The 13273-nt window shown below is 34.3% G+C and overlaps 1 long non-coding RNA gene across 6 annotated transcripts in view; it reads left to right on the forward strand.

The window, feature by feature from the left end:
* The window catches only part of LOC112662432 (uncharacterized), a 99043-nt gene extending 86404 nt beyond the window's left edge, over positions 1–12639 (forward strand). For 3 of the 6 annotated variants that reach the window (XR_004814634.2, XR_003138521.3, XR_003138520.2), the window contains exons 2-5: positions 897–965; positions 2624–2783; positions 10677–10808; positions 12541–12639. This is a non-coding gene — a long non-coding RNA (uncharacterized LOC112662432). Of the gene's footprint in view, positions 1–896; positions 966–2602; positions 2784–10676; positions 10809–12540 lie in introns of all 6 variants that reach the window. The other 3 variants (XR_007401875.1, XR_003138523.3, XR_003138522.2) reach the window with 1 other exon arrangement.
* The last annotated feature ends 634 nt before the right edge of the window (positions 12640–13273 follow it).

Raw genomic sequence — 13273 nt, forward strand, 5'->3', positions numbered from 1 at the left:
GTATCTGACAAAGGCCTAGTATTATAGACTGACTTATGTCTCCCCAAAATTCATATGAAGGTTAAATGAGGTTAAATGAGGTCATAGGTGTGGAGCCCTAATCCAGTATGACAGGTGTCCTTATAAGAAGGAGAGACATCAGGGATGTGCGTGCACTAAGAACAGACCTTTGAACACAATAAGAAGATGGCCATCTGCAAGCCAAAAAGAAAGCCTCAGGAGAAACTAACCCTGTCACCTCCTTGAACTTGGGCTTCCAGCCTCCAGAACTGTGAAAAAATAAATTTCTATTGTTTAAGTCACCCAGTCTGTGGCATTTTGTTATGGCAACTCTACCAGCGAAAAGATTTAGTATCTAAATTAGTATTGAATTCTTAAACTCTGTAATAAGAAAAGAAACAATCTATTTTTAAAAATGGGTCAAAAATTTGAATAGACAACTGACCAAAGAAGATATAGGTTAGCAAATAAACATACAAAAAGACCCATACATACTATTATCAATCATTAGAAAAGTGAACATTAGAACCAGAGTGAGATATTACTTCAAATCCATTAGAGTGGGTAAAAATTAAAAATTTTTTAATCTCATTTTAGTAGACCTCTTAGCTCCTTTCAACACGGTTTACCACTCGCTCCTCCTTGAGATATTTTTCTCTTAGGTGACATCATATTCTTGTGTTTCTCCCCCTCTCTCCTTTTGTCATCTTTCCTGACTTTTCTCCATCTGACATCTAAATGTTGCATCCCATAGCCCAGTCATTTTGTTTTATCTGTCTCTTCTCTTGGACAAATTGATCTCATTTCATCCTATTGCTTCCAACAGCTTCTCTGTGCTGGTGATCCTCAAATCTCTATTTTACTGAATCTAGGCACTTTTTTTTTTCCTTCATTAGGTAACTCTGCACGTGGAAACTCCAAGAGGTTTCAGCCACTTCTTGAGTCCACAAGAAGAGGCTTAACAAGTAAGAGAAGCCCTGCACTATAGTTTATATGCTAAGCATTTGCACATTCATTATCTTTTCAGACTGCTCTCTCTAGCATGCTTCTATGCAGACAATTATAAACCTTATCCTCATTTGACAGATTAAAAAAGTAAGAGCCAAAGACTCATTGAGAGTCACACAGTTAATCAACAGACTAGATTTACAGAAAAGCCCATTTCTATATCACTGGACATGAACAATGTGAAAGCAGGGAGTGTCCAACTCTTCATCATTATCCTTAGTTGCAGGAAATAAGAGTAATCATCATTTGAATGATTGAATCTATTTCAACTTTTGTTGTTAAAATTGCTTCTAAAGTATAGGATAAGCTCATTTTGCTGATTTAAAAACTGATGTTCTGATCATCAAGGATTGATCAAACCAATTGATACGTAGATCATTAATTTTTATTACATATTTTTAAAGTCCAAACCTGGAATGAATGAAAAATAAATGAAATTAAAAATGAACATTTTCCCAAAGGAACTTAAACCTAAAACATTTCCCCAGAGAAACTGAGATTAAATAGTAATATTCACTTGTTTTTTTTTTTTTTTTTTTGTCATTTGCCTTATTTTCCTCTCTGAGAATGAAAAAAAAATTATTTGAGAGCTCTAGTTCATGGGTCATTTATTTTCATAGCAACAAGGCACCTTGTGACATATTAGCACTTGTCAGTTTCACATAGCATAACATATGGAGCATGAAGAGACTGTAAAAAGGAAGTGACAACTTGCTGGTTCAATCTGGAGGAGATATAGGACTAGTAATAGCTTCTCGCTTGAATCTTTTCCCAAACAATTATTATAACACTAATTTTAAATCCTTGGCACCATAAATGATAACAGTAACCAAAATAAATTTCTGTAGCTTAGTGAGTAGAAGTATTTTTCTTAATCTAAATATGAACAAAGGGGAAGAGTTCTTCCTCTGTAAGTGAAGAATAGGTTACTTGAAGCCACACTGAGGAAAATGTGTACTGTTCCTTAAACAAAAGTGCCCTTACAAAGGGGGAATCTAAAAAAATGGCAGTGGCAATGCTAGCATGGAGTCTGGATTTTCAAAAATCCCAAATAAAAACAGAGAGCAAAACCCCACAGTGAAACTAAATCACATGGATAGCATGGAAAACAAAACAAAATGACAAGGTATGCCACACACTCCAAAATATAAAAAGATGGGGAAGGAACACCAGTAGCCAGAAGACCAAGGCCATCAATGTGTGTGAGAACAGAGGAAAGCAACAGAGTGCCTAAAAGATCAGAGAACAAGAGAGCTCCTGAGTAGCAAACTTCATGGAGTGCCAATCTGAGCACAGGAACTGAACAAGAAGGGCTTTGGCCCACTCTGGTGGTGGAGGACCAATGTCTGAAAGGTCAGAGCCCTAAACTAAATAGAAGGTTAAAAGGAAAGATTTAAAAATCTGAAGAAATAAAGACAGAACCATTGAAGAGAAATTAACAAATACAGGAAGTGCAATTATCATATAGATTTAGGATTCCTTGAAAAAGAAAATCAAGGAAATAATGGAAAACAGTAGTGAAGTAATGACCAACTTGGTAGCAATGCCCATCCCTAATGCCCAGTTGTTTCTAAAATACCATTCCCATTAACAGGTCTTCTTTGGCTGATTCCAGGTCTGGAACTGAACTGTACAAGAGGAATTTGGAACATCTTAATATACCAATAGCAAGATAGCTATGAAAGACTGTTACTAGAATATGACAAAAGAATTTGAAGAAGCTTCAACTGACCAAATATAACATAATTTGAACTTCTAATGAAGTTCAAGAATTGGTAAGAATTGCAGTAGATATAAACCTATGGAATATTTCTACATTCTTGAGTTTGTAATAATACTTTTTCATTAAAAAAGGAAATCTAATTGTTTCCATTCTGAGGATGAAGTTAAAACCAATTGATTAGATTAAAACAGTAGTTATAAGGAAATTACCAACATTTATTTTGACTTTTACATTATGAACTATCCCATTGGGTAAACAAATAGTAGATGAGAGGGAACAATTCTTTATTCAATTATTTGTTATCTAACAAGTAAAATAAAGTGATAGAATTAGCATATCACAATTTTGCTACCCTTAATGAATTAATGGTCATAGACATTGAGCATCCAGGGATGCTAACATTAAAAACAGAAATCATTGATTGCTTGACAATGTTTATTCAAGTCCAGAGATTCCATTCTTTAATATATATTTGGAGGAATTGAAATCAATATCTCAAAGAGATGTCTGCACACACATGTTTATTGCAACGTTATTCACAATAGCCAAGATATGGAAACAACTTACATGTCTTTCAACAGATAAATGGATAAAAAAATGGGTGTATGTATGTATATATATATATATATATATATATATATATATATATATATATATATAGGAATAGTATCCATAAAAAAAAGAAGAAAATCTTGCCATTTGCAACAACATGGATGAATCTGGAGGTCATTATACTAAGTGAAATAAACCAGACAAAGAAAGAAAAGTACTGTATGTATTACTTATATATAAAATTTTTTTCAAAAGCTGATTATATAGAAACAGAAGATAACAGTGATTGCCAGTGGCTGAGGGAAGGGAGATATGGGGTGATGTAGGTCAAAGGGTAGAAAAATTCAGTTATAAGAAGAGTAAATTGTTTTTTTTTTTAAGATTTTATTTATTCATTCGTGAGAGATATGGGTGGAGAGAGAGAGAGAGAGAGGCAGAGACACAGGCAGAGGGAGAAGCAGCCTCCATGCAAGGAGCCTGACCTGGGGTCTCCAGGATCATGCTCCAGGCCAAATGTGGTGTTAAACCGCTGAGCCACCTGGGCTGCCCAAGAAGAGTAAATTCTGAGGATAAGATCAATATATATGAATATATATTCCTAATGTACAACATGGTGACTGTAGTTAGTAATACTGTGCTGTATACATGAAAGCTACAGAGAGTAGATCTTTGGCATTCTTACTACACTCACACTAAAGAGTTAATTATGTTAATTACATGAGGTGGGGGATGTGTTAATTACCTTAATCTCGGCAAACATTCTACAATGTATATGTATATCAAATCAGCACATTGTGCACTTTAAAGTGTATACAATTATATTTTTCAATTATCTCTCAAAGAAGCTAAAAACTTGGAGACAAAATGTCATACTACATGATTAATATCAGAATGGAGCACACATAATTCATTGTCTTGACAAAAATGAGGGACAACATAAAATTACTTTACTCATTCAGCCAACCATCCATGTATTAAACAAAACCAAATGAACTAACCATAACTAGTTCTCTTTCTCTCTCTCTCATATGCATACACACACATACACACAGAGTCATATTTTACTTGTAGTATCCCAATGATTGTGAGAACACAGAAGTGAATGACACATATCTTGATTTTAGGATTAATGTAATCTACTGGGTGTTTGCAGAGAATTATATCAAGTACATAATTCTAAAAGTGTCTCAAGAGAAGTCCAGAGCTACATGGAATTTTTTTTAAAAACTCACTCATACAAAACAAATAAAGCTCTTATTGAATTTATTGACTTTTGAAAGGTCATTTAAAGTCCTGGTGTATAAACATTCTTATGTTATACTTTTCTTCACTTTGTTAAAAAATAAATTTGTAATTTCTGATTTTCTCCCAGAGGCTGGCTTATGAAAATTTCTTTCAGCTTGATTTTGAAGATTCAGTGGGATTCAGTTTTATTCTTCATTGTAATTCTCAAATGAAAGCAAACATTAGACACATATTAAGTTTAGGCCACGTTAAAGTTATTGACATTTCTAAGCAGGAAAGGTACTACTAGACCTATTAGTTGCTCACTCTGTATTAAGATGAATTAGTTAAATCTGGGAATGGTATTCAAGGAAGAACAGATATCTTCTGGACACTTTACTGTATGAAAGATTTCATATAAAGTATGCTTTTAGGTAGGTTAGGAGTCCATGAAATTACATTATTAAAAATCCAAAATACACAGCTAAGTCCAAAGAAATAATTAAAATAACACCATACAAAAAACCCCACAACTATTTTAAACATGTCATGTACACCATTCATAAAACTTTTTTATATATAGGTGAACATGTATATTAAAAAGAACATGTATTTATATACATAGTCTTATACATATGCATATGTATTTTTATATTAATCATATATATTTCTTTTTAAAGATTTTATTTATTGATTTATTTGACAGAGAGAGGGCACAAGCAGGAAGAGTGGCCAGAAGAAAGAGAGGGAGAAGCAGGCTCCCCACTGAGCAGAGAGCCCTATGCAGGGCTCTCCCAAAACCCCAGGATCACGACCCAAGCAGATGGCAGACGCTTAACTGGCTGAGCCACTCGGTGCCCCATTGTATTTCTGAAATGGATTTATATACACATACAAATAAAAGAATAAATAAGGAAAAATTAACTTCTTTAAAATGGGATCAACGTTAGATGCAATTTTAAATACATTTAAAAATGTAACTCTTAATGAAGTTAATAGAGAAAGAGCTGATGTAAAACTGAAGGACGTTTAACTTCCTGTATACAATTCTTCATCACAAGAGAAGAAGTTTCTAGAGATAACTCTAAAGTTGAGAATAAATACTAAGATGTTGGAATTGTTAAAATTAGAGTTGACAAATGAGGAAATTGACGTTTTACTTCCTTTGACTTATACTGTGATAAGATGGTTTTAATGACATCAAAATATATACAAATTATATTTATTTTTAATCATAAACCTCACAGTTTTATATATGAATACATTCAATTCCATCAACTATCTTTTACATATCCAATAGGTTAAAAGAGCTTTAAAACACCTTTTTTAGTTCACAGGCAGGAATATATATTCATACAGGTGTGCACTTATTCATTTAATTTACTCCTTTAAGCAGTTTTTGAGTGGTTGTTACAACCAAGGCACTGTGCACTGAAATTCAGATGGTAGGCAACACCAGAAATCATCCCTCCTTACATGACATTACATTATAGCCCATGACAAAGGTAAAATGAGATGACACATCAGAAACACCAGCTTATACCTGGCCCTCAAGAAATGTCAGTTTCCTTTCTAATCTTCATCTTTCTCCACTCCTGCTCCATTTTGGGAGTTCCATTGCTGATCCACCGGCTGCCAATGTCTTAGACTCTCCTCTTAGTATCCATCAGGATGATTCTCAGTTCTGACCCTTTGTTCCCCATTGAAGTCTTTGTAACTATCTCTGATGCAGAGACCTAGTCTTATTAATCTTTCTCCACCATTTCTCACAGCCTGCCTTGAAATACTTTTTTAAAAAATACATCAGCATCTGTGGCGAGGGGATCTTTCACTAAATCACTAAATTGATAACTTTGGGAAAGTAACAATTTGTCACATGGCAAAGGAATGTTCTAGGTGCACCGTCAGCAATATGAAACCTACCTAGGTTAATGTGGCTTTACGTTGGAATAAAAATAGCAATCATCTCTAACATTTATTTTACTTACTATCTGCTGGGCATGATCACATGCAGGCAGATTATCTTAAAATGATCTATCACAACAACCCTGTGAGGTGTGTTTGTTCTACTAACAGGGAAACTGGAGCATATTTATTTGCTGAAGGCTATAAAGGAAGTGATTGAGATTAGCCTTCAACTATGAACTCAGAAAGACTTCATGAGCTTTTAAGTATGGCTTGAAAAATAGCTAAGAACATATAAAAGAAGACTGTTAAGTTTTACAACAATTTCTGAGAAGACAATTTGTTAGCATAGAATCATAAGCCATAGGAGCTTGAAGAGGCTTGAGAAAAAAGAATTCAAATTCTGGATCTTGGGATGCCTGGGTGGCTCAGCGGTTGAGTGTCTGCCTTTGGCTCAGGGCGTGATCCCATAGTCTCTGGATCGAGTCCCACATTAGGCTCCCTGAATGGAGCCTGCTTCTCCCTCTGCCTGTATCTCTGCCTCTCTCTCTCTCTTTCTCTGTCTCTCATGAATATATAAGTTAAATATTAAAAACAAAACAAAACAAAACAAATTCTGGATCTTATAGATTAAAAAGAAAAAACAACAACCACTTTAGTTCCTGATAGGTCCTTTGTCTTATCCTGTGTCTTATACCTAATGTATATAAAACATGAGCCTCCTCCTGCCAAAGCTAGCCCCTGAACAATGTTTTTGGGTTTTTTGTTTGTTTGTTTTTAAAGATTTTATTTATTCATTCATGAGAGACACAGAGAGAGAAAGGCAGAGACATAGGCAGAGGGAGAAGCAGGCTCCAATGCAGGAAGCCTGACCTGGGACTGAATCCTGAGTCTCCAAGATCAGGCCCTGGACCAAAGGTGGCGCTAAACTGCAGAGCCATCCGGGCTGTCCCATAATGTTTGAATTTCATCTCTTCACACCTCTGAGTCTCTGCTCCTTATTTATTTATTTATTTTTAAAGATTTTATTTATTTATTCATGAGAGACACAGAGAAAGGCAGAGGGAAAAATAGGCTTCCCCGTGGGGAGCCTGATACAGGACCTGATCCTAGGACCCCGGGATCATGACCAGAGCCAAAGGTAGACGCTCAACCATTGAGCCACCCAGGTGCCTCTCTGCATCTTATTTAGCCCTGGTCCCTCTGTATCATCAGTGTATTTTTTTCTCTCTGGGATATCTTTTAGCTCTAATAGTTCTCATCTTTAAAAGTCCCTCAGCTATAGCTTCATTTATATTTTTGTGCCCCCCAATACTAAGGACTGCAAGACTCTAGCCTTGGTTTTTATTACTGACCTGAAATGTAAGAGTGTACTCTCTCTGATGGCCAAATTGTTCATTGTCCTTGCTAACCTCCGACCCTCAGAATGTACTTTTATAGACGCTTATCCTTAGGCCATCTACTTCTGAGAAGTGAAAACAGGAATATTTACTTTGCCACACATCACATTCTCCTGTCCTAATACTTTCATATTTTGGACCAACCCAAATGCCTGGAACATATCAACACTTTTGCTAACTGTCAGAAGACTGCAAATAAACGGTTTCTCTGTTGCTCCCTTTGGATGTTCTTTATTTCAGGAACCATACACTTGCTAGTCACATTTGTTGAAATGTTTTTGCACTTGATTTTGTTTTCTCTTCAACTCATTTTAATCCAGTTTTTGTCAACCTTCTGAAACTGTTCTCACACCTCCATTGTACCAGTTCCAATAAGCCTTTCTTGGCCTTATCTTATCCAACACGTCCATGCTTTTAATACATTAGGTTACTCTCTTTGAAACACTCTCTTCTCAGTGTTCCTTACTCAGGAAATTCTTAGTTTCAGCTTTGCCACTTTCTACCTGGGTCATTTTACCTCTCTGAGATGATCTCCTAATTGTAAAAAAGATCTAAAAACAACTTCCACTTTACTGTTTCTCCAGAAGTATTGAGTATAATTTACAGAAAAATATTATTTCTATATTTGTGAATGTAATATAGCAGGCATTATAGTTTTGCATTAACTGTATGAATCTGCAAGAAGATCAGAAAAGAATACCATATATGTAAGATCATCATACATAACATAATGAGCTTTATAACAACAGATTCAGGTTCTGATCAGTCTAATTTTGATCAAAGTATGGACAATAGCAGAGTTTATATGAGAAAGGCCAGACTCTCAAATCTCATCAAAAGTGCTTAACAAGAAAATGGTTGAAAGTGAAACTACTACTTAATTAAAGCTCACTCTTAGCATTATGATTAAACCTCAAAGCATTGGGAAGCTACTATAACATTAAATAGTATAAACTTAACTTCTTTAGTCTCACGATAAAAGCAATTATAATTTGTAAATGACCATCTCAGTTAGTTTTGAATATTCACCTTGTAATTACATTCAGCACAAGGTTAATTGGAAAACTGTTTTCCTGATTCAACTTGAATGTTTATGTAATTATGTACTTCTTATACATGGAACCAATATTGAGAAAGCAATTTGTTCAAATACAGTTCTGATTTTATGACAAAAATACTCTGCTAAAAAAATCTATGTAAATAATGTTACTTGGGAAAAAATCAGCTTTCAGCTTAATTTACTAAGCATGTAACCTATCCAAGGGTAAAGATGCTTCTCTAAATTTTTTGATATACAAATGTGTTTTTCAACTAAAACATTTCAACTAAAACCTGGTAATGTTAACCCAAACAGGTGTCCATTAGAGATACAAATGCTTTTTTTTTTTTTTTTTTTTTTTTGAGATACAAATGCTTTAAGCATTGTTTCACGGTACATATAACAATGACTTGAACACTTGGAAAGTACAGTCTTAATTACCTCTCAAACAGGGATACATTGCCCTCTTGTAGTTTGTACACAGACTTGGCTTTTGCCTATTTCTTTTCTGTGAGTTTTTCATTGTCCTGGTGCTCTGGGACCATTTGTAAATGGAACCATAATGAAGGTTACCACTCAGAGACCAGCATGAGCATCGGAGAAACTCATCTCATGCCACATGTAATTATCTTTGGCTAAATTTCTCCTGTGTTGTTTTGTTATATTTCATAATATTTTTTTCAGAGCTGGAAGTGGCTCATGTGAACATATAATTGAAGCACTATGAAAATGATTTAGGTTACACTCATAGCGCAAAACTATGGCTAACTTGCTCACTCCTTCGATAATTTATATATAAATAGAGAGGTCAGTCAGCAACTATTTGCCATATACTTACCACATGTAATATGCTAGGCTAATTGTTATAGTAAACAGATGGATATTACAGTGAATAAAATTTACATCTAATTTAACATCATATGCAGATGGTGCAGGGTCACTTGAACCTATATACTTGGAAGCCACTATCCTTATAATTTCAGGGCATCATTCACAATCCAGATGGCAAGAAAAATTAAACATATTCTATTACCTCCAGAACTATACTGGGCTTTTAAAATGGCCTACCATATCATGGTTCGGTAATAATATTTTATTCCAAAGGCTCACAAACCAAGTAATTGCTTCATTTGAAATACATCAACATTCAAGGAAAATACCTCAAAGTCATAAAGTAACTTGGATAAAATAATTTCCTTAGAAAATATTTATGAAAATATCATAAAATTTTTTGAGGAGTAAGTGTTGGAAATTTTTCTTTATAACAAGCCAAAAGAATGGATCAAGCATAATAGAACCTAATGCTGGAAAACCTAATGCTTGATTCTGGAAAAGAAGGTAAAATTTCCAGAATCAAGAAGCTCACGCTGCATTGGCTATCATTACTTGAGTTAATTTTATAAGCCAGACACTATTTTAATCCACAGAACATATCTGCAAGGTAGGCACTGTTTCCCCTATTGTATGGGTACAAAAATAGAGATCCAACTGATCTGTAGATCAGGATCACAGAGAGAAAATATTGGGGCTTGGAACCTGGTATTTTGGTATTTTAAACCTGACCATATACCATTTCTAAAATGCTAAGTTGCTATCTTTAAAGATTCCCAGAAGCAAAGCTCACTATGCAGAATGATAATGGTATCCCCAGAGTATTGCATTCCGGGCTTTTATGAGAGGACATGGACTCTAAAGTAGAAATACATGATGATTTCTCACTATTATTTATGAGGTAAACTACCCAGTTGATCAAAGTAAAGCCTATTAAGTTTATTCCTGTTAGAAGTACTCTAAATATTAAATATATTTGTGCTTTCTTTGCAAGATCTAACCTGAAATCCAGATGGAAAAAAAATGAACTGAGAAGAATAGAAATTATTTAAGGAAATGAGGAATACTGCAGTCAAAATTCTGAGAATTAAAAAAAATTACTAAAGAATAATATAGAAACTATCATGTAAGTATGCAAAGTTAAACCCAGTAGTCAGTTTCAAAAATTACTATAATTTTTCACAAAGTATCACAGTGGTGTATCTTAGGTGAATCAGTAAAATTTTAAGTGAGTGGATTGCACAGAATTACAATTGTCTGAAGAAACCTTAATATGTGCTAAATAGCAATAAGGTGTACTGGAGAGAAACATTAGCATTTTATGATAAGCTTTCTCATGGAGACAAAAAACGGTGGGCATTTGAGATTTCCTATTATGGTGACCCATAAATTTATATTTTGGGAAAATTGAACAGGGCAGCCCGAGTGGCTCAACGGTTTAGTGCCGCCTTCAGCCCAGGGTGTGATCCTGGAGACAGGGATCTATTCCCACGTCAGGCTCCCTGCAGGGAGCCTGCTTTTCCCTCTGCCTGTGTCTCTGCCTCTCTCTGTCTCTCTCATGAATACATAAATAAAATCTTTTAAAAAAATTAACAAGGGAAATGTTCTAGAACATCAGAAATTAAACTTTCTCAAGTGGAGCAAACAAATTTGATTTAGGTGTTTTCAGGAAAGAATGGTTCTGACTTTGATACAAACAGAAAATAAAGAGACAACAGAGTTCTAAAATAAGATGGTCCAATAATAACCTGAAGCAAATTATAATCAAATACAGTTCATACTAATTAAAAAGATGGCCCCAAACAGAACATAGTTATTAGAAATAATATGTATTCTGCTCTAAAGCTAATGAAGAGTCAGAGGAAAAATGCAATGCATTTCTCCAAAAAGAATATCAATAAAGCAAAACAAATAAAAATATATAAATTTTGCTGTGACTTATATCAGCTTCCCAGCTTCTTCTTCACTTCTTGCCCTGACACATGCAGAATTTGACCTAATTCTTGAGAAAGATTCTCCATAATCCCCCTGGGGCACATGAAGTCACCTTCAGGGAAATATACATGATTAATTAGATTGACATCAGTACATAAAAATGTGTTGTTTACAGAGGAACTAGAGACAAGAAAAAAAGAACAAATGAAATTCCTGTACCAGACCCCTGGTTTTCCATTGGCCACCTTTGCAAATCTGTGACCACTTGAAATACTTGTGCATGATTTGGCAGACCGTTTCATCAAATGTGAGAACTAGTGGATAAAAAAGTAGAGTCTGCAATTCAGCAGGATGCTCAAAGCATTGCCTGTTCTTTTCCACTGTTTGACTTGTGACTAAATAAAAGTAAAAAAAAAAAAAGAAAAAATCAGCATATTTTCAGATCAGAGGTGTCTTACATGTATGTCCTTAAACTAAAATTGATCTATCAAAACAGATCTCAAACTTCTCAAAGTACAATGTTCATATATATATATATATATATATATATATGCACATACACACATATACATTTAATTGCTTAAAATAGGCTACATAGAAAGAGCTATTACATACATACTCTTTTTCAGGGACAGTGAAAAGACGCACATTTCCTGACACTGTGTAAGCCTCAAATGAAACTCTCACTTTTTTGCACTTATAACTTTACACTTAAAACTGGTTAACAAACACAAAGTGTCCACTCTGGCAAGACATGGAATGATGGTCGTTGTAGCAAATGGCAGGTTCTCCTTTCTAAATCTTTTAAAATTTATTCACCCCACTCATACCAGGGCCTATTATGTCAACATTTCCCAAACATGGTAACATATTAGAGTTGTGAAGAGACTTTCTAAAGTACTGGTACCCTGTTCTTTTCTCAGGTTGCTGGAATCGGAATGACCAGGATGCAGCCTGGAGCAGAAAACCACTGTACTATGAAGTTTTAAATCACACTTATAAGACCTTATTATCACTTAATATTGGCAAGTATTATTATGATTTTTGATGTCTTTGTGATAGTTGCTGAAGCTTGTGTCACCCTTCACTTGTGCTTCCCTGGCTAAGATATCTCTTCTAGCTGTTTTTTGCTCCTTAGGATATTTATTTATTTATTTATTTATTTATTTATTTATTTATTTTTATTTTTTTTTCCTTAGGACATTTAAAAGACTATCTTCTAACGCACTACCCAGTACTTTTTTCATTTCTGCTCACCTTGCCTCCCAGTGGGATATTATTCAAGTTTCAAAACATATCATTTCTATAGAAAAAGACACAATTATCTCCTAGAAAGATGGACTTACTATGGTGAATCTAGAATATATTTCTAACATTTTTTTGTAATATATATATATATATTACATACTACATATATACATATACAATGTCTATGCAATATACATATATACAATATACAATAGTGTATATATAAAATGCATGTATGATATATATAATAGTATACCACACACACACACACACACACACACACACACACTGTATATATACACTATACCATACATATATTTTGGAGGCCTAAAATGAGTAGTCTCTGGCTTCAATTTCCTTAAGCAGAAAGGGATGGTTTGGTCCTATATTTTTTCTATAAATATATAA

Source organism: Canis lupus, chromosome 13 (assembly GCF_003254725.2).
Source record: "Canis lupus dingo isolate Sandy chromosome 13, ASM325472v2, whole genome shotgun sequence".
Taxonomy (NCBI): Eukaryota; Metazoa; Chordata; class Mammalia; order Carnivora; family Canidae; genus Canis; species Canis lupus.